The following is a 27,500-nucleotide window of genomic DNA, read 5'->3' as shown; positions in this document are numbered from 1 at the left end:
GAGCCATCCTCCACTGCACTCCCTGGCCACAGCAGAGAGCTGGCCTGGAAGAAGGTCAACTGGGAAAGAATCCGGCGCCCCGACCGGGACTAGAACCCGGTGTGCCGGCGCTGCTAGGTGGAGGATTAGGCTATTGAGCCGCGGCGCCAGCCCGGATGATTACTTTTAAAAAGATTTAGTTATTTTATGTATTTGAGAGGCAGAGCTACTGATGGGGTGGAGAGGGACAGACAGAGATGATAGAGATAGAGATAGAGATAGAGATAGAGATAGAGATAGAGATAGAGAGCTAGCTAGCTAGAGATCTTTCACTCTCTAGTTCACTTCCCAAGTGGCCACAACAGCCAGATCTGGGCCAGGCTCAAGCCAGGAACCAAGAATTCCATCCTGGTCTCAGCTCAAGAAGCTTTGAACCGATTCATTCTACAGAGTAAACAAATACATGCATTATACACTATTCCTGACCTCATGCCTTACTTTACATGTGTATTCATGGGTGGCAGGGGCTCAAGTACTTGGACCATCATCTCCTGCCTTCCCAGGCACATTAGAAGGAAGTTGGATCAGAGGTGGAGCAGTCGGGAATTGGGAAACAGGAAAGCATGGCTAAACCCACTGTGCTACCATGCTGATGCCAAATCCAAAGATTAATAACATCACATTATCCCCATTTAAAAGGAAAAGAAGGAAGAGAATTAAAGAGTGAATTCACTTCTTCAATGAAATGTTGAATAGCTTTGAACCCAGATCTATCTGAACTTAAAAATCGAAAGATTTTCAACTGTTCTACCATTAAATGGCGGTACTGTGGTGAGATAATTGCCTTGTGTGAAAGGTTCAGCACAAGGCATCAAGGCAGAGTTTTGGTGAGCTATTGAATCCTGCTCACCTGGGAGCGTGGTTTCGGAGGGGAAGACGTTGTGTTCATGTGTGAGGGAGTTCCTTTGAGTGGATGCTAGGGGAACTCTTAAACTTGGTTAGGTGATCCTCTCTATTTTAATTACCTTATTTTCAGTCTTCCTTCTTCGCCTCCCTGCTGATGTAGAAGGAGAGTGAGAGAGATGGGCAGAAGGTTAGAAAATAACAGCGCAAGAAGCTTTGAACTGATTCATACTTCAGAGTAAACAAATACATGCATTAGATGCCATCCCTGACCTCATAAACCTTACTTTGCATGTGTGTGTGTGTGTGTGTGTGTGCAGGAAGACCATAGCCATGGACCTTTTCTTGACCATCTATTGCTGTGTACAGCAGTGTCTCTTCACAGTAGTAAACTGATTTAGGCATGGTGGTGTTGATTTTTTGTTTGTTTGTTTTTCCTCATTATGTTTCTTGTAAGTTTGGAGGCTGGGAATTGGATCCCAGCAGATATTGGTGCTGATCTTTTAATTGATCAAAGGCCCTGGCTGCTCTCAGAATGTGTTTTCAAAGATCACAATAGCTCCATGAACACTTTGTTTTTGTACATATTATAGTTGTTTGGTGAAAATTCATCATATGGATGGTTAAAATCTGCAGGGGCTGGGAGATGTGAAATAGGATGTGGTAGGAGAGTAAATAAGTAAGAGAAAAAAAAAACTTCCCGAATTTATTCTGCCTGCAGATAAATATGCAGGAAGCTTTTATATCAATGGCAGCTGTAGGTTTTTTTTTTTTTTTTTTTGGTTAAAAGCTCTGGAGATATTTGAAAAACAAAAACAAACTGCATCTGGAAGCATTTCAAGCAAAGGAACTGTGAAAAATGTTGCATGATCTATTAGGGGAAGCATTAGTTGCATGGAACACTGAACTCCAAATGAGAAGATTTATTTTTCTCTCATTTTATGTCTTGAGGAAAGAAGTGCACTGCTCGTATCAGGGCATTGTTCCACAAAGCCCTCAGGAGCCTCAATCCCTCCTGCTGTAGTGTTTCCCTACACAAGTGCACCTAGTTTCTGTTCCTAAAATCATCTCAAGGCCCAAGAAGGCTGCATCAGCTGTAGCCACCACATCTCATCTTTGAGCAAAAGGAGGAGCAAGCAGCTGAGCCTCCTCCTCTCTTTAAGGGCATTTGTCATAGGTTGCACCTACCTCTTCCATTCATATCCAGAATGTAGACAAACAGCTGCGCTGAGCTAGCTGCAATGGTGCTAGGCAATGAGTGTTTCAGGTGGAGTTCATGGATTGTATCACTATGGAGCATGAGAGAACAGGTAAGGACAAATATTACAGTTTCCACCATCGGTGGCTCCTACTCTTCTCTCTGTCCTCAGGCTCACAAGCCCATAATTGTTTTTACAGATTTATTTTATTTATATGAAAGCCAGAGTAATAGAGAGAGAGAGTGGGCAGAGACAGACACAGAAAGATTTTCTATTCTCTGGTTCACTCCCCAGATGGCCACAGGGGCTGGGACTGGGCCAGGCTGAAGCCAGGAGCCTGGAATTCTATTTTGGTGTCTCCCATGGGTGGCAGGATTTCTCTTGGGCCATCTTTTGGTGTCTTCTCAGGCACAGTAGCAGGGAGCTGTATCAGAAACAGAGCAGCCAGGACTGGAACTGGCACTCCGATGTAGGATGCCAGCATTACAAAGAGAGGCTTAACCCCTGTGCTACAAGGCTGGCCTCTATCCAGCAGGAACATGCGTTCGATGCAACTGATTTTTTCCAACTTGTGTCTGAGATGCAAAACACCTCCCAAAGCCTCAAGACATGGGGTGGGTGAAGAATGGTGTTAGAAGAAGAGAAAGATCAAATGGATTTTCAATGTGCTCTGGGTCTCCCTACAATTTTTCAGGACAGATGAGCCTCATCCAGTACGTCAAGTTCCACTCAGAAGGATGAATTTAGAATTACAAAACGATTCCGGTTCCTTCAGGCTCCTGGAATGCTGTGGTGCCCATGCCCGACTCAGCGTTTCAAATTGAGAAACAGCTGGGGCCACGCCTCCCACCGCCTGACCTGCGGAGGATTTCCTTTCTGGGGTTTTCGTAGGTGTCATCAAGCCCAGTTGGGGAGGCTTTGGCAAACCCAAGGCTTTCCCCTTCCAGAAACTCGCTGATCCTGCCTCTGTGGAAGGGGCCAAATTTGTCAGTGAGAAAAGAATTTTAAGAAGTATCACGAAGTAAACTGTTCTGCCATACTCTGCATATTGACCTTTAGTAACAAAGGCTTCTTAGGTTTTCAAACAGGGCATTGAATCATCTTCTTAAGCGATCAGCAAGTGCAGAGACAAAACACAGGAGTTCACTTAGCTCTTCAAAAGAGAAAACTTAAGTAGACGTAGGTACAATGGAAAACAGTGTCTCAAAGTAAAAATACGTTCCCTCTTTCCCGGCTGGGATGACTTGTTCTAAGTTCTTCCGGGTGAACACCGGGAGCCTGGCTGTCTTGTGTATGCCGCTATAGATCAGATTTATCCTTACGCATTTTTCAAGTTCAATATTTACCGCATCTAGAGAGTTCCCCTGTTCTTCAGTTATTTTTTCCCTCTGTCTCTTCCCTCACACACTTTAAAAATGATCCAAGTGTTCCATTCACTGAGTGTGGGAAGACACAGAGCAGAAGGAGGAAAGAATGACAGAAGCTTCGTGAAGGCCACCAGAAACCCCTGCCAAGAAGCATTTTGGAGAGGATAATAACACTGAAACACAAATACTCTCCAGTCGCTTTTACCGTGAGGATATCCAGCTACTGTGCGCCGTTTAAATTATCCACCTAAAGGCAACAGTTTGCATTGTAATTGTCTATGCTTACACCTAGAAATGTTTGGCTGGCCCAAACCAGTTCTCAGATGTTGGTCAGTGTTCTGGGTTTTAAAAGGGCTTGTCGTTTGCGGCCATGGTTGTATCAGTTTCCAAATTCAGGGCTGTGACTACATTCCAGTAGAGCAGTCAAAGTTGTTTTTATAGCCTTTGACAGAGAAGAACAGCAAATGTATTGGGTCAAGTATGAGAGAGTTTTTCCTGCCCCCAAACTTCCCACCCCCAGAAAGCAACAAAATTAAAAACAGAGGGACCCGAACATAAATGTGTGTCTGGGAATCTGATGGATTGATTTCCCCCTAATATACCTGCTTTGGTAAATGTTTGCAAGGGGAATGTTTGCCTGTGCCTCAAATGTCATGGCTTTCCTTTGGTCTGCCTCGGTAGATCCAATTTCTCAGCAGGGCAACGTATTCCGTGTTGTTTCCAGTATTTTCAATGGACAAGAATCATCTGGTTCATTATCCATGGCTGGGCTGGAAGCGGAGTGCAGCTGGCTACAGCTGTGTTGAAGCAGCCTGAGAACAGAACTGTTCATCCAAGGTGGTTTAAGAAGGTATTTGCAAGTGGAGCAGACAAGGCTGTGTGCCAAGCTCAGCTGGTGTCGGGAGTGAACTTCCTGTGGGCATTTTCCTGCTCATTGGTGGGCACATAGATGGAGTTGAAAAGAAGGCGGAGTACTCCCTACCCTGAGGGCTTCCTTCGAGGCTGAGTCTCGGCCCCTCTGGGGCCCAACAGACAACGTAGTGAGACCTTGTCATCCCCATGTTTGATCACTTCTGGGGGGCCATCTCAGCAGCGACACCACAATTTTATTAATATCGTGGCTGTGTGTTTACATGAACTCCTTCCATAATTCTCCTGTGGTTGGTTCTGAAAAGCATGCCATGTTTTGTGTGCAGGAAGTGTTTGTCCATCTAAGGAGAAAACTCAGGCTGGCTTGTCGCTCCAGGGGAGAGCAGAGAAGGCAGGATTATAAGGGAAAGGGCGAAGAGGAGGAGTTGGCAGGAAGGGCCTGGGAGTTTGCTTGGTTTTGGACATACTAAAGGAAGGAGACTGAAGCTATGGAGTTAGTAGGCCTGGATGTCACAGGTTAGAGGAACGGGCAGGGCTGGACAATCAGCAATACAAGAGCAAGAATTCCTCAGTACTGAGATGGTAGAGCAGGCCAGGCCCCGGCTGTAGAAGATGTGAGGGTGCTTGGATGGAGGAGACACTGAGACAAACTTTTGGCAAAATAGAGGATGTTTTCACTTTTTCCTTTTATGTACTTCTGACTACGTGTGGGTGCTTGCTGCCAAGGGAAGAACCGTATACTGTCTCCTCTTGATTTAGCAACGCTAGAGATAGTCAGCTTTCTGGGAAGAACTTATAAATATTACTCGGAATTTAGTAATGGGTCTGTGATTGGATCTTACTTTGAAAAAAAAAAAAAAAAACCCTGCCAACCAAAAATTTTTCCTTTATAGAATTTTACTGAAAATTTTCCAAGATAGGCAGGAGAGAATTTTAAATTATTTTCAAAATTCAAAGAAGTAGTTAAATGAAATATGGTTTATCTTACCTACTGGTCCTCTTCTTATTGAATAAGAAAGCCTAGCAGGAAAATTGATGGATAAGAAATTTAGAGTACTTTCTACTAGGTTTAATGTCTTCTATGGTATCATAACACACCATAGCAGAACCAACATGTAAACTACAATAGGAATAGGGAAGTGTGCTTATGGAAGAGCTATAAAGGGATAAAGACCACCTGAGATTGAAATTTCTTGATCATATCAACAAATATAGTGCAGCTCTAGTGAAATCTCTTAAACTATGTTGATATATAGAGAGGGGAGTAGAGGTTCCCCTCTATCTCCTGTCACCTCCCTCTTCACCCTGCCCCCCCCCCCCCCCCCCCCGCCCCAGCGCCCAGCTCTCTGAATTTTCAGGCTGTTGACTGATGCGCATGATGAATGCAGGAGAATGATTTCCTGGGAGGCTCAGTGCAAGCATTAGCAATCCAGGTCTAACCTCTGGCACAGTCCCCAGCTAGTACAGAACCAACAATGGTAAGCACCAGGACCAGCTCTCCCTTTACAGTGGGTGCCAGGAGGCCTCCGGACCTCAGGTAGCACAGGCCGAAAATTACTTCTCAGTATCACTCATACACACCTACAGAGTAGAATTATATGGATGGCCAGACTGTGCTGTGTTCAATAGTGTTTTTACTCTTCCTACGAGCTTAGCTCTACCTCCATTCAAAGAGCTGTTTAAGCCCCCTTTGAGTTCTTGTCTCAAAAAGTTATATGATGGAGCCGGTAGCAGGTAAGGTCACTGCCTGTGGTGCTGGCATCCAATATGGGTGCCCAGTTCAAGACTCAGCTACTTTACTTCTGATCTAGCTCTCTGCTATGGCCTAGGAAAGCAGCGGAAGGTAGCCCAAGTGCTTGGGCCCCTGCACCCGTGTGGGAGACTGGGAAGAAACTCCTGGCTCCTGGCTTCTGATTGGCCCAGCTCTGGCCACTGTGGCTATTTCAGGAGCAAACTTGTGGATTGAAGACCTCTCTGCCTCTGTCTCTCTGAAACTCTACTTTTCAAATAAATAAATAAATCTTAAAAATGTTATATGAAGTACATGCATTTGTTTCAAAAAATGAATGCTCATTGAGTGCTTTTGTTATGCACTGTACTAAACTCTAGCCTCTGTTAGTTGGAACAATTTGAAAGAAGATGATTTTGTGCAGTAAATGTCCTTATCTACATAGAAACTCCAAGGGATGTATACTATTAGATGAGCTGTGAGAAAAGTAATGGTAGTAAGACTAGAGATGTTAGAAAGGCGAATTTTTATGAAAATTAAATAGTACTTGTATCCTGAGTTTTCATGGGCTCTGATGTACCTTTCCGGATATTTTATATTAGATTGCAGGTGAATAGATGACATACACTCTCATTCTTGTCTCATAGTGTGCTCTCTAAATTTCATGAACTCCACTAAACCAGGTTCTCCCACTGACCAACACTAATATTTAGAGCGAAGTTACCTAAGATTCAGAATGCACGGTCAGAGATAATGTACTTGTTGGTGGTGTTCTCACACCTGACATCTGGGCCTCTTCCTCACCATGCCCACATCCCTTGCTACTCAACTATGGCCCACAGATGAGTAACATCAGCACCACTTGGGATGCTTTTAAATTCGCAGAATATCTGGGTTTCATCTCAGATCTAACTCTAAGGCTTTGCAGATGCAGTCAAGTTCAAGAAGTTGCTGTCATTTCCGAGCTGAACATCACAGCAACTGTGTGGTTGCACTAAGTGTGTAAGCTGAGATCCTGCGGTTTTTATTAGCAGGAAACATGGGGCTATCTTCAGAGCACCTTTGTTCCTATCTGGTCCGAATGAAGTAATAAGAGAAGAATGTCCTGGCAGCACAAACAGCTGAGGCTGGAAGCAAGCTTTGCTCTGTTACCCTCATCTGTTCTCAGCTGCTTTCAGACTTCAAAAATGAACCTTCTGGTTTCCACATTCACACCATGTTAGAGTCATTAGAACAGAACGCTATCTGGACACAGGCACTGTACCAACACCTTGGCTATGCATTATGTTGAAAAGCCAACACCAAACCTGAGGGACATTCAGTGTAATTGTTCCAAATGACAAAACTGCTCCGGCACAGTTCTCTGCTGGGTATTGCTATTGCAAAGATAAATTGGGAGTGTTTTGTTTGTTTTAACCCTAGCAACTGTCCGATAGCTTTGTCATGTTTCTTTTATACCTTGGGAAGTAAAAAGTGAGAAGGAGTGTGTTCCCAACGCCTATATGCCAACCATGCCACATGGGATGAAAGAATTATGACAAGTGGTCCCCAAAAAGGAATCAGGCTAAGTCTTGTGCTTGATTCCTGTGGCCACAGAAATGCATTGCCTTCATTCCTAAGGACTCTACAACCCCATGAAACCTGGGGCTATGCTACCAGTCCAGGGTTCCAGCCTCTGATTTACATCTGGGAACAAAGAAAGAATCTCTTTAACCTCAACAGCAAAATCTAGTGGAGAAGTTGCAGGTATTCTTGCTAAAACTCTCCCAGTCAACCTCTTGTAAATATAAAATAGCAAGTACTATGCGTTTCTACACAAACTTTCGAAGAACAGAAAAGAAGTCGTAACAGAGAGATCAAGAAGAGCCAGCACTGTGGCACAGGGTTAAAGGCCTGGCCTGCTGCACCAGTGTCCCATATGGGCACCAGTTTGAGTCCTGGCTGCTCCACTTCCAATCTAGCTCCCTGCTAATGTGCCTGGGAAGGCAGTGGAGGACGGCTCAAGTGCTTGGGCCCTTCCACCCACAAGTGGTATAGGGTGACTTGAATGTTTGAAAAAGTATACTGCTTCTGGAGAATTCTGGGATACAGAAAATATTTAAAACTATTTTTGTGGGGAGCAGCTCGGACTAGACTAAGTTACTGGAATTAAGACTTATTCTATGCATCTGCTCTCCTCTGTGGGGAGCAGCTCGGACTAGACTAAGTTACTGGAATTAAGACTTATTCTATGCATCTGCTCTCCTACAATATGGCGCTGGGAGAGGAGAAAACAGCTTCTACCCAGCTGCCTCCAGTTCAACCAATAAACTGTAGGACTTGCTCCTGATTGGAGAGCAGCGTACTCGGCGTGTGGGCAGCCGAGTTAGGATTGGCGGAGGAGGACTATAAAGGAGGAGAGAGACGGCATGCACCAGGAACATCTATGGGGAACATCTAAGGGGAACACCTGTGCAGCCCCCGAGAGAGCCAGCCGGCGGTGTGCCGCTCCCCTGCGGAAGTGGGGAATGTGGCCAGGGGGAACTACCCTTCCACGGAGGTGGAAGGGATAGTAGCCAACCCGGGAAGAACCAGCAGCAAACCCGGGGAGGGCCGAGCAGACAAAAGAACAGCGCAGGGTCCTGTGTTGCTCCTCCACGAAGAGGGGGAGCGACATAATGGTGCCGTGACTCGGATAGGAAACCTGACTCGGATAGAAAACCTAGGACGGATAGGAAACTTAGGACGGATAGGAAACCTAGGAGGGAAGAAACGGGAAGAACTGGGAAAATATCGGAGAGAGAGACTAGCAAACAGCCTAGGGAAAGCCGGACGAGAAAGGTGCCGTAAGAAGCTATTGAAAGCCTAGGCATAGACTTGGATATGGACTGTGGGAAAGAAGTCAGGATTTGAAAGCGAAAGTGAAAGCTTTCATAGACTCGGATGCGGACTATGGCGGGGAAGCTAGGAGATTGAAGGCGAAAGTGAAACCTGGAGGAGGCTTGGACTCGGATACGGACTGTGGGGAGTAGCCAGGAGAAATGAGAGGAATATTGTTGGAGGAAAACTTGGGGAAGCATACCGGGTAGAGAGAAATGTTGGGGAGGATGAAGCCGCGAGTGCAGGCCAAGCCATCTTGGAATTCTTCAAGTCACCCCGGGGAGCAAGAGGCGAAGATCTGGAACCAGAGGCAGAGACGTGGGCCGCCAGAATTCGCCAGGTTAGTCCGGGGAACTTGGACTGAGTGCCGGTGGTGGCGGAAACATTCGCGGAGGCCGCCGCGTGCAGAGAGAGCACGGGGCGTTGGCGCGGGGCCGTGGTGCGGGCGCGAGGTGCGTGGAGACCGCGGAGTGTGCGCGCAGAGCCGGGAACCCGCCGGCGGGGCGAGGCGCCAGGAAGCCGCGCAGAACTGTGAAGCCGCCGCGCGGGGCGGGCGCCGGCGGGGCGAGGCGCCGGGAAGCCGCGCAGAGCCGTGAAGCTGCCGCGGGGCGAGGTGCCGAGAAGCAGCCTCGGGGCGGGCGCCGCCGGAAAGCCGCAGGGATAAGAGAAACAGAAGTTTGGAAGTAAAAGTGAGAGAAATGGGAATGTTGGCAGACAGAAGTAAAATGGGAGAAATAGGAATGCCCGGAGATAGAGAAATAGAGAAATAAAAAGGCCTCCCTACAACACTGCAATGTGAGAGCTTGGATTCGGTCTGCCTAATCAAGTGAGGCGATGAGCACCTGCGGGCAGCTAGCAGCTTATGCACCGCAGGTCACCGAAGACAGGCACGAATTAACATCAGTAAAGCTTCCCCACAATGCAACAATTAGGAGGCTTGGATTCGGTCTGCCTGATTTAAGGCGGTAAGCGCCAGCAAAGCTCGACCAGAGTATGAGCTGCAGGTCACCGAAGATAGGCACGAACCAACACTAATAAGTCTCCCCCACAAAAAGGCAATGAGAAGGCTTGGATTCGGTTTGCCTGATAGGTTTTGTAAGCCCCTGCGGGCAGAGCAGAGCATGCGCTGCAGGGCACCGAACACAGGCACGCATCAGCGCCTAAAAACCTCCTCACAACATGGCGAAGAGAGGACCCGGATTCGGTTTTCCTGATTGATAGGACTTGTAAGAGCCTGTGGCAACTCTAGCAAGTAGAGCAGAGTGTGTGCCGCGGGACACCGAAGACAGGCGCGTATCAACACCAAAAAATAAAAAGAAAGGGGGATCTGTGGGGAGCAGCTCGGACTAGACTAAGTTACTGGAATTAAGACTTATTCTATGCATCTGCTCTCCTCTGTGGGGAGCAGCTCGGACTAGACTAAGTTACTGGAATTAAGACTTATTCTATGCATCTGCTCTCCTACAATATGGCGCTGGGAGAGGAGAAAACAGCTTCTACCCAGCTGCCTCCAGTTCAACCAATAAACTGTAGGACTTGCTCCTGATTGGAGAGCAGCGTACTCGGCGTGTGGGCAGCCGAGTTAGGATTGGCGGAGGAGGACTATAAAGGAGGAGAGAGACGGCATGCACCAGGAACATCTATGGGGAACATCTAAGGGGAACACCTGTGCAGCCCCCGAGAGAGCCAGCCGGCGGTGTGCCGCTCCCCTGCGGAAGTGGGGAATGTGGCCAGGGGGAACTACCCTTCCACGGAGGTGGAAGGGATAGTAGCCAACCCGGGAAGAACCAGCAGCAAACCCGGGGAGGGCCGAGCAGACAAAAGAACAGCGCAGGGTCCTGTGTCGTTCCCCCATGAAGACGGGGAGCGACAATTTTGATTATTGTGTGATCCTCAGCCTCAGTAGGCCTGCTATAGGTGACGGGCATTGGTCAATATAAAGGCACCATAATCTTCCACTTTTTAAAATATATGGAGTTGTCTGAATGAGATACTTGGAAAGGAAAATGGGGAAAAGATAAGTACTATGTACTTACTTATTGTAGCTCATTATGTTTAATCATTAAATTATATTAGTTCATAACTCCTGTAGGATCAAAGATATATAATCTAATGGAATAGGCATTAAGAATTCAGGATTCTGGCCAGCGCTGCGGCTCAATAGGCTAATCCCCCGCCTGCGGCGCCGGCACCCCGGGTTCTAGTCCCGGTCGGGGCGCCGGATTCTGTCCCGGTTTCCCCTCTTCCAGTCCAGTTCTCTGCTGTGGCCAGGGAGTGCAGTGGAGGATGGCCCAAGTGCTTGGGCCCTGCACCCACATGGGAGACCAGGAGAAGCACCTGGCTCCTGGCTTCGGATCAGAGTGGTGCGCTGGCCACAGTGGCCATTGAGGGGTGAACCAATGGTAAAGGAAGACCTTTCTCTCTGTCTCTCTCTCTTTCACTGTCCACTCTGCCTGTCAAAAAAAAAAAAAAAAAAAAAAAAAAAAAGGAATTCAGGATTCTTATCACTGAATTTTTCACATTTGATTACATCAAACCTATCACAAAATGTTAACTATTTTTTTGGTGAACATGGTTCTTGACATGTAGTAACTATGTCTCAATAATAATGATTTAATATAGTAACAGTTCTAATTTATTGGAGGCAAACTGCATGCCTAACCCCATGTTAGATATATTATAATCTTATTATAATCTTAAATCATTCAAGACTGTTCGTATAGCCTTTGTCCATAAAAATAATTACAATAACAAGTATTACAGCTTGCATGTATATATTGCTTTATCATTTGTATAGAGCCTTCTGCATGTTTTCATCAATCTATTCAATTCCTATTAAAGAATACTAATTTTCTAACAAATTTCACTGAGTTCTCATAGACTAGCATTAATGTGTGTCAATAATTCTTTGCTTATGGAATGGTGAGTAAAGTGAAAATAGCATTTTCTCTCTCTCAGATACTGACTCTAAAAGAGAGAGTTGTCTGTGCAGAGCCAATGGACTGAAAGTTGGCCTAAGTAGTCAGGCTGTGGGAACCAGGTGCCTGATTTTTATTTTACATTTTCTTCATTTCAGTTTTGCTTGAAAACTTGATTTTCAGCCCTCTTTATTGTCCTTTTCTTCTTTCATTTTGTCTTTTGAAATTTGTTCGAATTGTATTGGCTTAGGTCTTCCTGTGGTTTGACAGTGTCATTGGGCAGGGTGTTAAAATCCTCCTAATTCTGATGGCAAATGCAGTGATAAGCCTAAATGATAAGTACCAGAATGTTTCAAATGGTAGATATTTGTTATTGAGAGTCTAATATCTGTAATTACTATCTTTAATCATAACAACAAAGCAGCTACTTAAGATTTGATGCCTCTTTATTTAAAAAATTATTTCAACTGTTAAGATGCCACTTAGGATACTCACATTCCATTATCAGAGTGCTTGAGTTTGAGTCTTGGCTCTGTGGCCAATTGCATTTTTCTGCTAATGTGTACCTTGGGAGGCAAAAGGTGATGTCTTCTTACTTGGTACCTTGCTACCCATAGGCGAGACCTGGACTGAGTTCCTGGCTCCTGGCTTCAGCCTGGCCCAACTCTGGTTGTTATAGGCATTTGGAGGATGAACCAGTGGATGGAAGATCTCTCTCTCTTTCTCTGCCTTTCATATAAGTAAAAATTGTTAAACAAAACCAAAAACACCCTCTGCATGTATGTTGATGATTTTCAAACAGGGTTTTACATGTATTGTTGTTTAAAATCTAAGACATAGTTTTATATCCTGTGTGAACCCCGTCCCTCTACTACTCTTGGATGTGATACCCAGAAGGCCTCTGGTCAGTATCTCCTTTACTAAATGGCTCTGCTCTGTTTTCTATTTGCCATAAGAAGATATCACCATTCTCGCTGGATAATTAAGAGATGAATCACTTTATATCTGGCTCTGTACAAGATGTTTGCATATGATCATGAATCAAAGAACAGAGATTCTCCTGTGTTCATAAGGATTAATGTCATTAATGATACTTTATTTTCTTAAATTTTAATTTTTTTTCCCAACCAGCACAAGATGAACACATTGTTATGTTGATATAAGGAAGAATATTGCAACATGTCTATCTCCCACTCCAGTCAGTCTATGGAGAGGCAATAAAACCAAGGAAGACTCTCCAAGTTATGATCTGCCCTCATTTCTACTTTTCCAGGCCAACTTGAACAGGGCACAGGTAAGTGTGTGCCACCTTTTGCAGATCCAGGATTTCCTTAATCCCAATCAAGGCAATTTGGATAAGCAGCTACATGATTTGCTACCACACTGGTCAGGGACACAGGAAATGCAACCATTCTCAGTGTTGCAGAAATTTTCTGCATGCCTGGCTGTTGATGATTGGATTTACATATTTACCCATAACCATAAAATATTTTATCCTTTGTTCCCAGGTTCTTACCTGTGTCCTCCTTTGGGACTATCTTATACAACTGCCTACTCTGAAACTTCAGTGGGTTTATACTGTGGGGCCCTTTGATCATCATGTAATTGAAGGTAAAATGGGAAGTGATGTCATAACGTGGTTTTGATCTGCATTCCCCTGAACACATTTGTATATACTTGTCCATTTGTATGTTTTCTTTGAATAAATATCCATTCAAGTCAGTAGCTTATTTTTTAAATTGGGTTATTCGATTTGTGCTACTTTTTAAAAGAGATTTATTTGAAAGGCAGAGTTACATAGAGAGGGAGAGAGAGAATGAAAGAAAGAGACAGAGGTCTTCTATCTGCTGGTTAATTTCCCCAAATGGCTGTAATGGCCAGGGCTGGGCCACATAATTGCCAAGAGCCTGGGGCTCCTTCTGGGTCTCCCAGACAGCTGGCAGGGGCTCAAGTAGTCACGCCAACTTAACTGCTTTCCCAGACACGTTAGCAGGGTGTTGGATCAGAAGTGGAACAACCAGGACTGAAACCAGCACCATATGGGATGCCAGTATTGAAGGAGGCTCCTTAAAGAACTTGCTGTGCTGCAGTGCTCATCACACATTTGTGTTCTATGTGTGCTATTGTACTCTAAGAGTTCCCTGTATATTTTGGAGGTTAACTGTTTATCAGAGATAGGGTTTGCAAATATTTTTTCATTTCATAGATTGCATATTATTCTGTTGATTGTCACCTTTGATGTGCAGAAACTTTTCAGCTGGAAGTAGTTTCACTTGTGCTTTTAGTGTTCTATCTACAGAATCATTGATAAGACCAATGTCATGAAATTTCCCCTATGTTTTCTTCTAGTGCTTTTACAGTTTCAAGCTTTATGTATAACTTTTTAATCCATTTTGAGTTGATTTTGTGTGTGTATAACACAGAGGTCCAACTTCATTCTTTTACAGGTAGATACTTGGTTTCCCCATCACCACTTGTTGAAAAGACTGTACTTTGTTCATTGTATATTCTTTTTTTTTCCTTTTTTATTTAGTAAATATAAATTTCCAAAGTACAGTTTATGGATTACAATGGCTCCCCCCCCCCATAATTTCCCTCCCACTCGCACCCCTCCCATCTCCCACTCCCTCTCCCATTCCATTCACATCAAGATTCATTTTCAATTCTCTTTATATACAGAAGATCAATTTAGTATATATTAAGTAAAGATTTCATCAGTTTGCACCCAGACAGAAACACAAAGTATAAAATACTGGATCCCAAATGCCTGCAATAGCTGGAGCTGGGCCAGGTTGGAATCAGCAACCAGGAACTCAACCCAGGCCTCCATTTGGGTGGCGGGTTCAAATACCTGAGCTATCAACTACTGCCTCCCAGGGATCACATTAGCAGGAAGCTGAAATTGGGAGCAGAGTCTGGACTTGAACCAAACACTCAACATGGGATGTGGGTGTCCCAGATGATGACTTGACTGCAATGCTAAACACTTAACCACCAAGATAGGATTTCTGATAGGGATTGCACTGAGTCTTTAATTAGCTTTGAGTAGTACATACATTTTTAACAATATTTGAGTCTTCAAATCTGAAAATACAGAATGTGTTCCATTTGTTTGTATCTTTAAATTACTTTCATCAGTGTTTTACTTTCTTGGTTAAGTTTATTACTAAATGCTTTATTGTTTGTTATGCAATTTTAAAAAGTTTCATGTCCAGAGAGTTTGTTGTTAGTGTTTATTTTGCATCTTGAAAGTTTATTGAATATTTAAAATTAGATCTAACAGGTTTTTTTTTTTTTTTTTTTGGTGGGGATGGAATCTTTCCTAAAAAATGTAACCATTTATTTTTATTCAATGAGAGAAAGAGAGAGAGAGAGAGAGAGAGATATCTTTCATCTGTTGCTTCATTGTCCATGTGTCCACAATGGCCAGGGCCGGGTCAGGAGCTAGAACTCAATCCAGTATTTCCATGTGGGTGACAAGGACCCACGTACTTAAGTCATCACCTGCTGCCTCCCAGGGTGTGCATCAGCAGGAAGCTGGGACATGAACCAGATCTTCCAATATGAACGTGGCCATCCATGACAAATGTCTTCCCCTGGGTGGAGTCTTTAGGATTTTCTTAACATATATCATTCTCAGACAGAAATAATTTCACTTTTTTCTTGCTAATTTGGATGCCTTTTGTTTCTTTGTTTTGTTCAATTGCTCTTTCTAAGACCATCTTGAAGAAAAGTGGCCAAATTGGACATCCTTGTGTTGTTTCTCATCTTAGAGAAAGCTTTCAGCTTTTTAGTTATTCATCATACCACCAACTGTGATGTTAGCTATGGGTTTGCATACATGGTCTTTATTATGTTGAAGTAATTTTCTCTGTTATTAGTATAAAATGAGTTTCTCCTTAAAAACGTATTGAATTTTATGAAATGATTTCCTTGAGTTTATCAAAATGGTCATGTGGTTTTTATCTATCATTTTGTTAATGTGATATGTCACATTAATTGATTTTGATATATTGAACTATCTTTGCATCCCAGGAAAAACTGTACCATATGATCCTTTTGACATGTTTTTGAATGTGATTTGCTAGTACTTGAGGATTTAGGCATCTGTGTTTACCAAGTGAAATTGGCCTGGCTTTCCTTTCATGTGATATGTTTGTCTGGTTTTATTATCAGGATAATTCTGGGCTTTCAAATAAAATGAGTTTGTAAAATGTTCATCCCTCTTCAATATTTTGGAAGTGAATGAGAAACATTGCCTCTAATTCTTTAAGTATTTGGTAGAAATTGCCAGTGTTGCCATCTGATACCAGAGTTTACTTTCTTGGGAAGTTTTTGCTTACTGATTCAATTTCCTTATCAAATATAAATCTCTAGACTTTCTATTTCTTCATGGATTAGTATTAATAGGTTGTATGTTTCTAGGATTTTATTTTTTCATGTTATATTGTATAATAGTGTATAATGTTCATAATGGTCTTTAATAATCTTTATGTTTTTCATTTATGTTGCATTCAGTGTAATATTATCATTTGAGTCTTTCCCTTCCTTAGTTGTTCTAGGTAAAAGTTGTACATTTTGTTTATCTTTTCAAAAAGCCAACACTTAGTTTTGCTGGTTTTTATGTTATTTTTCTATTGTCTATTTTTAAATTTCTGCTCTAGTCTTTATTGTTTCATCCCTTCTGTAAACTTTGAGTTGATTAGGTTTTCTTTTCCTTACATATTTCTTTATTTTTTTTTTTTAAATTTATTCATCCTGTCTGGAAGACAGAGTTACAGAGAAAGAGGGAGTGATAGAGAAAGAAAATCTTACATTTGCTGGTTCACTCCCCAAATAGCCACAATGGCCAGAGGTAGGCCAGACAGAAGGCAGGACCCATGTGTCTGTAGGAGGGTCTTTAAACCAGTGCCCTGTGGATATCAAAGTATGGCTATAGTCAATAAATTGTATGCCTTCTCTTTATCTTCAAAAAAGGAATTTATTACATGTTTTGGTCACAGCCTAACATGTGAACATTTCATTTCACAACTTTTCTGTCACTCATTAGTAGAGAGCAGGTAAGATCACCATATCACCACATAGGAGCAGTTAAGATAATAGACAAATCTCCTCTTGGAGTTTTTCAAACTTTTAAACAACAGGTACTGTGGGAAGTGTGCACACACACACACAACAGCAACAAGAATCAAAACTCAATGCTTAATTGCATTGTTGAAAATAGAAACAGTCTTGAAGCATCTTCTTGGCTGTAAGTCACACATAAGCAAACACTTAGGTAATAGACATAAAAGCTTAATACTGGGTTACATATGGAGGAAATTCTAGATAATCCTAAAAATGTGCAAAAGCACGGGTTCTTGAAGAAGAACAGGCCTTGGTGATGTGCAGTATTATTGGGGTTGTGTGGCTGTTCCTCCAGCATCTGTACCACCTGCTCACGCTGAGGGATTGTGCTGTTTTGGAACAGTGTACCTTGGGGCCCACAATTTTATTTTGTTTCCTGCTTGGCTCAAGATTGTAATTGTGGAACTTTAGATCTTAACTAGCAGGTGAGTCAGATATTTATGTTTGTGCAGATGATTTCAAGGGCTATGAAGTCATCTGCCCAAGGCAGTGTCTGCTCTGCTGTTCTTGTTGTCATCAATGTCTCTGGCAGAAATGCTGAGTGGCAGGTGCAGAGGGTGTAAGTGCTGGTTTGCACCAGAGTTCTTGTCCTTGGGAGAGAAACGTCTTCCTGTGATGGGAACAGTTGTGACTAAACAAAAAGGTAGGAACACGTCTAACATCTTCAGTTCTAATAATTCCAACATTTCCAGGATCTATGAGGACAAAGGACATTCTATAGCAACACTGTCCTGGCGGCAGCTGTCATTGTATTAGGAATTTGATCCAACAAGCAGCTCCACATGACTGACTTTTACTGTCACATATTCTATTTCATTACCAAGACTGTAAAATACAATGACGGGCAGGGCAAGTCATGATACCTGTAATGAACATTCAGTGTTCTTCTGTTGGGAGCAAACATTTTGGATCCAAAAATAATTGGATTTGTATTTTAGCTCAGCCATTTGCTGTCTTTACGGTGTTGAGCAAGTTGTGTACCACCTGGAGCCCTTGTTCCTCACTGTTCAGTTGGAGATAAAAAAAAAATGATGCCTATTTCACAGCCTTGCTATGCGGGCTAGGAGTGTCCGTGCCAAGAACCCAAGGCATATAGGTGAGAACCTGTGGGAGCCGATCATGTGTTCATTCTCCCTTGCACTCCTCCTGGTTCTCTGTTCTATAGCCAAGGGGCGTGAGCAGCTGCAGCTACAACCCAGACACACTCATGCACACGTTCACACAGCTCCTGGGGCCAATTTCCTGCTCTTGCCTTCTTTCCAGTTCCCATCATCCTCCCTCCCATGAGTCCTTCCTTCTCTCCCTCATCATCCTTCCTCTTCCTCCTTGTGTCCCTCCTTCTTCCCAACCACCCCTTCCCTCTTTTTTCTCCCATCCCCCTCCTTGAGTTTTTCAGACTTCTTCACGATAGGTTAACTCAATCCACTTCTCTCACGCTGGTGGAAGGCACTCAACCACTTGAGCTTGCTGCCTCTTGGGCTGCACCTCAACAGGAAGGTGCAAACAGGAGCAGAGCTGGGATTCGAACTCATGTGCTCCAGTTGGAGATGTGTGTGTCCCAACTAGCTTTGTCACTGTTGCATCAAACACCTGCGACCCTCTCCATGCTCCTTCCCCTGTAGGGTGTTGCCTGATGAAAGGCTTAGGAGTAGAAGCTTCGCGCATGTGCAATACAGATCGGAGGAACGCTTGTGTGCCCTTCTTCAGTCAACAGCTGTTTAGTAAATGCTCACTGATGTACCGGAAGTTTTACATTACAGAGGGAAGAAATATGAGATGTGATGTAGATTTTCTATCTGCATAAAGACTATATTGTCACTAGAAGGAGTCTTGTTTCTGCTTTAAAATGTGACTCTTCAAGTCCAAGATCCACTCTGACCGTACCCTTAAAGGTGAACTTATTTCAGTCATATCTTGTTTTGAAATTACATAAATTAATTAGAGATTAAAGAAATTAACATGAATGCAAAACAAACAAAAAAGTGATCTTTTGAAAGTCTCAAAAAAAAAAAACAGACACTCAAAAGTTTCTGAAAAATTAGTTGTGGCAAAAAGAATCATGAAATATTAGAAGAAATTATAAATATCTAGGAAAAAATCATTGTATTGCTTCACAAATATAAGTCTCACAAATGTAAGTCTCAAAAGAGTGCAAATGAAAATTTTAGAGGTTGCATTTTGAGTATGGTTTGTGCTAGATAGGAAAAGAATGAATTCGAACTTAAAAAATATTTTGGCCCACCATCAAAAGATTGAAAAAAATGCATATAAATTTAAATGTTTTGGCTTGGAACAAAATATTTAAGGTATGTAAGCATTCCATCAAGTTTTTCTGTTGACCACAATTACTATTATACCAAAATCCTCTACAATGTATAAAATCATGTGTCTCTGAAATAGTATAGCTCATAAAGAATATATCCAATAAACATTCATTGTATAAATGAATCATTTAAAAATGTATCAGATGAAAATTACTTTATGTAATACATCATTGTATATTATATGAAAGTACCAACTGTAGATTTCTGTACAATTTTCTGTTGTTTCAATGGCAAAAGTGTTCAATCTTTCTTCTTCTAGAAGAAAGACAACACCCAATCTTTCTTTGTTAGTGGAGTTCTGAATACATTTTGCTGTTTTACTTTTATTGTGTTAATTTTCAATGAAACATATGAAACATTTTAAATAGCTATATGATGGGGCAACATATTTGGAAAATATTTTTATCTAAAATAATAAGAAAGCTCCTATTTCTGAGCTGAAGTTCATCAGAACCAGAACGGAGTCAAGGCCTTACTCATACAAAACTATAACTGTTGAACTTTTCTGTAAGTATATTGACCTTTATGCTGTAGTGACCTGCCATTTCACCCTGTCTGCTTTATCTCTGCATTTTCTCCCGCATCTCTGAATAGTAACAAACTGCATTTCTGTTGTGGGCTCCTCATACTTTCCCACACATGTAATATCTACTTTTAGAACAGCTCCGTTTTTAAAACAAGCAACTACATGAAGACAATATGCTAACGAATTAGGCAGGAGATTTATATCAATTTTCCACATATTGAGGAGTGAAAAAGCAAATTTGGGCCTGCAGTACTCTGTCTTGGTGAAAAATAGCTTGAATTAAAAGCATTATTTAGAATTTCTTTCTAAGTAGGTCTAAAATGCTAGAATTTTGCCCTGTTCGGTGGTAGGCAGTATTTCCCTTCAATAAAGGCAGACCTTTAAGGCAAAATTATGGTATAACATGAAAACAATAGATTTTGACAGTGTTGTTTTGTACTTAAATCAAGAGGAAAATGGATTAAATTTAAATAAGATCATTTAGGAATATATTGTTGCAACTCCCATATTTGATATTATTTATCATCACAAAACTAAGTAGAAAATCACCCTCTATCATCCTGAATTTGTTCTTAGCTTAAAACTTTTCATGGCTTATCTTTTGTTTTTAATTGGTAATGGAAGAGCTTACAGTTTTAGAACAATTCATTTTTTTCTCCCAAACTTTCTAATCTAGTTTTTGAATCTTTGTGCTATTTTGGCCTCCTATAGCCATTACAGAGCACTAAAAAGACATAGTTTCATGCGCTGAATGCCTATTTGCATTAGTTGAGGGAAACAACTTCTTTAAGGCAAAACAACAGAAAGTTTTTGCATTAAGTGTTAGGTAGTGTTAGGTAGTGTCAGCTGCTGTAAGGCATATGAATACATTGAGGTGTGATCAAGGAGCTAATAATCTAAAGAGGCAAGCTATATTAATTTGCTCTTGTTTTAAATAACAAAATAAATACTTAAAAGTCAAATTAAGGGGCCAGCGCTGTGGCTTAGCAGGTAAAGCGGCCTCCTGCCTGCAGTGTCAGCATCCCATATAGGTGTTGGTTCGAGTCCAGGCTGCTCCATTTCAGATCCAGCTCTCTGCTATGGCCTGGGAAAGCAATGAAAGATGTCCCAAGTCCTTGGTCCCTGTACCCACGGGGGAGACCTGGAAGAAGCTCCTAGCTCCTGGCTTCAGATCGGCACAGCTCCGGCTGTTATGGTCATCTGGAGAGTGAACCAGCTCATGGAAAATCTCCCCCCCCACCCCGCCACTGCCTCTCCTTCACTCTCTGTGTAACTCTGACATTCAAATAAATAAATAAATCTTTTAAAAAAAGTCAAATTAAGTGTTCTTTAAGCATGGAATATAAAATTTGGAAGCTATGTACCATGTGGGAGAAAACCAGTTCTAAAGCAAAATCTGACAAATATTGACTTAATTGACAGATATTGACTTAAAGAAATTCAAGTTTCTTTCCTTTAGGAATTATTCATCTTTAATTAATATGCTAGTGAATTTTGTAAATTTTAAAGGGGATAAAAGATATAATGTGTTGCATTTGCTAAATGCAGAAATTAAAATGAAGTCAGGCTATCTTGAATTGACATGACTTGGTAAATGATTAAATATATGAAATAAAGAAAGAGTATAAAAACAAAAGATGTTGAAGTTGAAAAATGATAGAAAATTATTTTATAGTCATGACTGTCATTTGTTGAACTGGTATTTCATACCAGGCACTGCGCCTCAGAAATTTAAGCAATTTGTCCAGGGTCATATAGGTAATGTGTGGTTGTCACAAGAGTACAATTATATTATGGTGAAATGATTGATGGAGAGACAACAAACACATCAGTGAAAGGATATGAAGTTTCTTTAAAAACTAAGGATGTGGAAGCGTATGGTACCAATTATACAAAGCAGGAGGCAACCTAGCTCACTGCCAGATGGAGGGACAGGTGCAGCCAGTCCATGCTGTGCAGTGTGATGGCTCCGCGGATCGGCCTTTTTTTAGGGGAGGGTAATCCATCTGCAAGTCAGTGATGCAAAATAGCATCATATGCCTGAGTGCTTATCACGGGACTGGATGAAGCAAGGGTCAATTTGCCAGGAATGGAATCTTAAGATTCATTCTTAAATGTGTAACTGTTGGAGCCAGGATTTATATCTAGGTCTATTTTGTTTCAAAGCCCACAGTTTCCCTCTATCCTTAGCTGCTGTTTTTATGGTCCCCATGGAAAGAAGGTTGGAGCCATCAGAGACCCACTGTCTGCTGCTATTCGCTATCAGAGTCTACTGAAGGCTTTGCCTCCCTTTTCTTCATAACATGGATATGAAAGTGTCGCTGTTGCTGAACTTACTTTTTCTAAGTCTTCTGTGCAAAAGAAAAAAAAATTCAGCTATGTTTCAAGGGATTCACTGAGTAGCACATTATGGTTTGTATATATATTGGACAGGTTATGCTGTGGTTGTACATCTTTGGGTATGCTCCTAAGACTACGGTGTTATAACATGCACAAATGGTATTTTGCCATGACAGCCATACCCAAAGGAAGACTCTCGGGCTAACTTTTAGAAAAAATGTTTATTTATTCATTTCTTTGAAAGACAGAATGATAGAGAAGAAGAGAGAGTCCATCAGCTAGTTCATTCCCCAAATACCCTTGACATCCGAGGCTGGGCCAGGGATCTGGAACTCCATTCTGATGTCCTACATGGGTGGTCAGGACTCAAATACTTGAGCCATCATCTGCTGCCTCTCAGGTGCGTTGGTAGGAAGCAGAGTAGTTGGGACTCAGGCACTTTGATATGGGATGGAGGTGTTCCAAGTGGTGATTTAACTTGCTGCACAACAATGCCTGTGTTCCAGTTAACTTTTGAGAGGCACTGATCTGAATTCTTACACATACTTCCTCACTAACCTCTTAGCAAAGGGAAGAAGGCAATGCTGTCAATATCCCTATATCTTAACTAAATAACATAACAGCTAACAATATCCCTATATCTTACCTAAATAACATAACGGCTAAATAATTTTTCTAAGCTCACATAATTGATAAATGTAGTAGGTGGGATGGAAACCCAGGAGGTCAGATTTGTCTCTATGTTTTTAACTCCTGCCTTCTCCTGCCATGGAAATCATTTTGCAATCATTGTGTGTTTTGCTTCTGTCTTCTTGCCACTTTCCGTTGGTGCTGCTGGTACCTTGTCTGCCTCTTTGAAGTCTTGGGACGCTCTCTCTGCTTGTCACTGCTGTCTTCAAATGAAACTTGCCCATTTTCTCCCTGTTGTTTAACTTTGAAGTCCTACCTTCAATGACAAGTCTGTCCTCAGGGCCCGTTGGATCAACACTGTTTTGAGGGTGAGAATGTCCCCTTTCGTAGTGCTATGATACTTTTACCTTTCCTCTTTTTTTCTTAAAAAAAAAAAAAAACCCACAAAACTGTACCCTTACTGTTGCTTTTTCCTAAAACACATACTTTCTTTTCTTCTGTTGAGGGGCTTAGAAATATTTTGTTGGGATATAGGGACATTTGATAGACATTCAAAATTTGTACAAAACAATTGTTCCATTGATTTTTATTACACCTAGCTTTCCTAACTCTAAATCTTTTTCTTTTCTGATAAAACCAGCATGATTGAGCTCCTGCTATTAGCTAGGCACCATGCTAGTAACACAGAGGTAAATAAGAAGTCCTGGTCTTCAGGGGCTCTGTGTGTCAGAGGACAGATGTGTACAGATACAGAACTTTGAAAACAATGAAAGAATGCCTGGAGTACCTGGGAATAAGGACGAGCTGAAGAAAGGAAAGAGTATGTGACTTGGTGCTTTGGGAGATGAGCAGGAATTCACAAGGTAGAAGGGGCACAAAGGGCAAATTAGGCTGAGCGAGTTGCATGTGTAGATGCACAGACTATGGCATGCCCACAGCACACTACAGGGGTAAATGAACTCCTGATCAGCGCAAAGCACAGAGTATGTGTGGGGGAATGGAAACCCTAGCCATAGATGCCACACTCAAGAGTTTGAGCTTGAGAATGAAGACGTTGCCAGATGTGGTCTCTCCATGAATACTTCCACCTCTGCCACGTCCTCCCTTACCTCCTGCTTAGGAATAGAGCTGGTGGTAAAGCTGCTTAAGGTTGGCTTTCAAAGCAACTTCTGATTTCGACAAAACACGTGGTGTGCTAAGCTTTCAACATCAGGAAGATCCTCAGCCTTTCCCAACACACCCGCTGCAGCCATGCTAACAGCGATGAGGCCAGGTCCGTTTCTCCAGCGATCACACTGCACAGCTTTCACCGTCTTCCGCCTTCTGTAAATGGAATGTTGTTTGGTGAAGGTGGCAGCTCATTGACTCAGGCCCCTCTGGCGATGCTTGGAGACAGTCCGCTGCACGTGTGTTTGAATTGTTGGAATCAGCCTTGTCCTCCTCTAAACTATCAAGTTTCTGTCTGGGTCAAAGAGTGATCCTACTAAGAATGGCTGGGATGCTGGATCATTTTCATCCCTAAATTTATAATTAAACAAAACTTCCATTTAAAAATCTTCCTTAGATTTTCTTTATAAAAATGCATTCATTGCCTGCACAGATCATATGGGTTGTTTTTTTTTTTATTTTTTTATTTTTATTTTTTACAGGCAGAGTAGACAGTGAGAGAGAGAGAGACAGAGAGAACGGTCTTCCTTTTGCCTTTCGTTCACCCTCCAATGGCCGCCGCGGCCAGCGCACCGCGCTGATCCGATGGCAGGAGCCAGGTACTTCTCCTGGTCTCCCATGGGGTGCAGGGCCCAAGCACTTGGGCCATCCTCCACTGCACTCCCTGGCCACAGCAGAGAGCTGGCCTAGAAGAGGGGCAACCGGGACAGAATCCAGCGCCCCGGCTGGTACTAGAACCAGGTGTGCTGGTGCCGCAAGGCGGAGGATTAGTCAAGTGAGCCGTGGCGCCGGCCAGATCATATGGTTTTTAATACCACAGTCTCTGGAAAAGCAAGGTGAGCCCATGGCCTCCCTCTGTTTCCAGTCATTGAATGAACATCTGACTAAAAAAGCAATCCATTTGCTAACTGGTGATAAATGAACATATCTTTTTTGAGATTTTTTTAAACTTTTATTTAATGAATATAGATTTCCAAAGTACAGCTTATGGATTACAATGGCTTTTCCCCCCATAACTTCCCTCCCACCCGCAACCCTCCCATCTCCCGCTCCCTCTCCCCTTCCATTCACATCAAGATTCATTTTCAATTCCCTTTATATACAGAAGATCAATTTAGTATATATTAAGTAAGGATTTCATCAGTTTGCACGCACACCGAAACACAAAGTGTAAAATACTGTTTGAGTACTGGTTATAGCATTAATTCACAATGTACAACACATTAAGGCTAGAGATCCTACATGGGGAGTAAGTGCACAGTGACTCCTGTTGTTGACTTAACAATTGGCACTCTTGTTTATGGCATCAGTATACACCCTAGGCTCTTGTCATGAGTTGCCAAGGCTATAGAAGCCTTTGAGTTCACCTACTCTGATCATATTTAGACAAGGTCATAGTCAGAGTGAAAGTTTTCTCCTCCCTTCAGAGAAAGGTACCTCCTTCTTTGATGACCCATTCTTTCCACCGGAATCCCACTCTCACTCACAGAGATCTTTCATTTAGGGTTTTTTTTTTTTTTTTTTTTTTTTTTTTTGTTTGTTCCCAGAGTGTCTTGGCTTTCCATGCCTAAAATACTCTGATGGGCTCTTCAGCCAGATCCGAATGCCTTAAGGGCTAATTCTGAGGCCAGAGTGCTGTTTAGGACATCTGCCATTCTATGAGTCTGCTGTGTATCCTGCTTCCCATGTTGGATCGTTCTCTCCCTTTTTTATTCTATTGGTTAGTATTAGCAGACACTAGTCTTGTTTGTGTGCTCTCTTTGCCTCTTAGACCTATCATTATGATCAATTGTGAACAGAAACTGATCACTTGGACTAGTGAGATGGCATTGGTACATGCAACCTTGATGGGATTGAATTGGAGTCCCCTGGCACGTTTCTAACTCCCATTTGGGGCAAGTCAGCTTGAGCATGTCCCAAATTGTGCATCTCTTCCCTCTCTTATTCCCACTTTTATATTTAACGGAGATCACTTTTCAGTTAAATTTAAACACCTAAGAATAAGAGTTGTTTTTTTTTTTTTTTGAATAAGGAGAGAAAAAGATCATTGGCAGTAACATACACATTGCTTCTTTCCATTCTTATATTGGACACATCTTCCTAGCATTTGTTTCACCTTCATCCTTTTGGACTCCAGTGAATGGAGAACACATATTTATACACACACACACACACACACACACACACCAACAACACCAAATGTCTATTCAACTATTGAACAGAATTATTTTCAGTTTCTAGTGTACATAGTGCAGAATTTATGGTCGTGAACCCTTATTCTCTATGGCATGGTATGAATAATTTATAAATAACCTTTGTAAAAAGTCTCTACACATTTTTCCAGTGCAATGGCAGGAGGACAAATTAAATACTTCCCAGACCAACTTATATTTACCATGCTGTGACTATGCTGGCTCCCCATTGTCCACCTTAAATCAGGCGTGATTACTAGCTTTGTATCATGATGAAATGAGTAGGGAAGTTGGCATGTTGCCAGGTAGTAGGGACATATGCAACACACACATAGGCACACACTGCACACCCAATCTGATTTTTAAAGAACTACATGATAATGATGCAATTCAGTTGATATAAGCATATTCTAGAGGTGCTGCTTAATTTATTTTTCCTGTAACATATGTATATTTATGTATTTCCAAGAAATCAAGTGAACATGATACGTTGTGAATGCCTTGAAGTCTTTTGTATAAACAAGGAACCACAGTAGAAGGGAGTCCATTCATGGCCTTTCTTGGTGTTCCAATATACTGATCGCTGCTGCTTAAATGACTGCACAGCAATAATACAAGTCTTGCCCTGATTGTGTTCTGCTCTCTGCTCATTCATTCTTTGTATGGCTTGCAGGAGAGGCGTAGGATACTTGTTCGTATAAATGAGTGCTCTTTATTTTTTGCTCAACAGAAGCAAAAGTTGAAGTGTTCTACTGAGCAGCAACTGAGAGTTGATTTGATTATTTACTTATTTTCTCTGAGAGGTAATCTGGTGCATTTTGACTTTGCAAACCTTTCCTGTGTATATGAGCTTGTCCTTTTTCCTGTAGAGATTCATGTCACAGGGATATGCCACACCCTCCAGGTCCCCTAGGAGCCAGCCTCAGAAGCAGCTTGCCATAGACAAGGCACCAATTGCGTGAGACGGCAGACAAGCCCACATAATAGAGGGGATTAGAAGAGAACAAAAATTTCTTTGCTTTATTTATAGTATCATTGTGGAGGGTTGAAAAGCTGTAAGTCAGCTTTGCCCGGGTGTGGACTTGCAATAATCTACTCAAAACTTTGATTGTTCCCTCCACTCTGCCTTGTAAAAGCGCCTGAGGATTATTACTGCATAATGTTTGGACAAACATCAATTAACAGACATCAAAACTTTTCCCTTTGTGCCCCTCTAAGAGCGAAGGAAACCCAAAAAGACACGAGGGGGTTGGGAACAGTCACAAGGAGATGACAGGGAGCCAGGCTGGGCACACGACACAGGTGTGCATTTCGAGATGTGTTGGAAGGACCGGGCTTCCTATGGAGTATTTACTATTACTTCCTGGAGT

At 42.3% G+C, this 27,500-nt stretch overlaps 1 long non-coding RNA gene across 3 annotated transcripts in view; it reads left to right on the top strand.

Annotated features, from left to right (window-relative positions):
* The window catches only part of LOC138843491 (uncharacterized), a 35,917-nt gene extending 22,371 nt beyond the window's left edge, over window positions 1-13,546 (top strand). For all 3 annotated transcript variants that reach the window (XR_011378257.2, XR_011378256.2, XR_016211989.1), the window contains 2 exons: window positions 12,956-13,118; window positions 13,333-13,546. This is a non-coding gene — a long non-coding RNA (uncharacterized LOC138843491). The remainder of the gene's footprint in view (window positions 1-12,955; window positions 13,119-13,332) is intronic.
* Window positions 13,547-27,500: the final 13,954 nt, after the last annotated feature.

The sequence above is a fragment of the Oryctolagus cuniculus genome, chromosome 8 (assembly GCF_051225735.1).
Source record: "Oryctolagus cuniculus isolate XC-2025 breed Fujian yellow rabbit chromosome 8, ASM5122573v1, whole genome shotgun sequence".
Lineage (NCBI taxonomy): Eukaryota > Metazoa > Chordata > Mammalia > Lagomorpha > Leporidae > Oryctolagus > Oryctolagus cuniculus.
This window is presented reverse-complemented; position numbering and strand designations above follow the sequence as displayed.